The following is a 1583-nucleotide window of genomic DNA, read 5'->3' on the forward strand; positions in this document are numbered from 1 at the left end:
AGCCAGCTTGGCATCAAAAATCTTCTACGTGGCTTTTCACAGCTGCCAGAAGCTTTGACTTCTCTAGAGAAAGAGAGAGAGAGAAGGCGGGGGGCGGGGGGAGAAAAGAAAAATAAAACTTGCTTTAACTACTCATTGCTAATTGCAGAGAAAACCTTGGTTTGCCTTTTGGGGCACTTTAGTCTTCTGTGACTACATGAGGAGGAAAAAGAATAAGGGGGAAAAGGGGGGAAAGCCTCTAAATGCAATGCACAAAATACATGAGAAAAAGAAGGGGATAACAGAGGATGAGATGGTTGGATGGCATCACTGACTCAATGAACATGAGTTTGAGCCAGTTCTGGGAGTTGGTGAAGAACAGGTAAGCCTGGAGTCTATGGGGTCACAGAATCAGACATGACTGAGTGACTGAAGTGAACTGAACCTCTAAGAGGTGAAGACTGGAGCTGCCTTGTCTACAAGAATATCTACTGAGAGACACTAGTTCACTGAAATTTAAGTACATTAATACACCATCCTGATCTTTGAATGTTTCTCTCTCTACCTCCATCATGCCTCACTCCATATCCAAATTTCTTTCCATTCTCTGTCTCAGTCTTCTTGACAAATAGATTCATTTCTATCCATTTTCCAAAATTAATCTCAGGGGTCATCACAACATGAAAGCCTTCACTATTTGGAGATGTCCAGCTTCCCCGGTGGCTCAGAGGTTAAAGCATCTGCCTGGAATGCAGGAGACCCAGGTTCAATCCCTGGGTCGGGAAGATCCCCTGGAGAAGGCAATGGCACCCCACTCCAGTACTCTTGCCTGGAAAATCCCATGGAGGCAGAAGCCTGGTAGGCTACAGTCCATGAGGTCGCAAAGAGTCGGACACAACTGAGTGACTTCACTCACTCACTTCACTCATGTCCAGCTTAATATTTTCCCATGTTCTTCCATGGCACCATATCCCATTAATCAACCTCTTATGTTACATTTTTTATCATATGCCCCAACAGATTATGTTCTCCTTGCATGTCTCATTTTGTTTTATATACCAGCATCAACATAAAATGTAACTGGATGTATTTATTTCAGTGTGTGCATGTGTGGGGTGGTTATTTGTTTTGACAAGGATCCTGTGCTGTTATGAATTGGTAAGGCCCGTCAGAATGTTTATCATTTTGTCTGCAGATGTAGTTGATATTGTCATTGCCCCACCCATATCCTCTTGCTCTCACAGTTCCACCACGCACTGATCTGACATCCAGCTGGGACATCTATATTTCTCTGTCATAGGTCTCACAGGCAGCTTGAGCCTCCGTTCCCCCATCAGAGGTGATACAAGACAATGTCTCTTCCCACAGCCCTTGCAATGGGATCAATTGTGTCCCTCCCCAGCTAATTTGTTGAAGCCTGAATGACACTAAATTTGGAGATATGGCTGTAAATATATGGTTAAGTTAATGTGGGCAGTTAGATGGGCCCTAATCCAATCTGACTGCTGTCCTTATAAAAAAAAGAAAATTTGGATACACCGTGCTAGAAAGGTCTCCACAGTAGAGTCGTGCCTAAAAGAAATAATTTTTGCCCTCTTTTCTTC

The 1583-nt window shown here is 43.5% G+C and overlaps 1 non-coding gene across 1 annotated transcript; it reads left to right on the forward strand.

The window, feature by feature from the left end:
* Window positions 1-692: 692 nt before the first annotated feature.
* On the forward strand, window positions 693-765 carry TRNAS-GGA (transfer RNA serine (anticodon GGA)). Its single transcript has one exon. It is a non-coding gene; the product is annotated as a tRNA-Ser (tRNA).
* The last annotated feature ends 818 nt before the right edge of the window (window positions 766-1583 follow it).

Source organism: Bos mutus, chromosome 18 (genome assembly GCF_027580195.1).
Source record: "Bos mutus isolate GX-2022 chromosome 18, NWIPB_WYAK_1.1, whole genome shotgun sequence".
Classification (NCBI taxonomy): Eukaryota; Metazoa; Chordata; class Mammalia; order Artiodactyla; family Bovidae; genus Bos; species Bos mutus.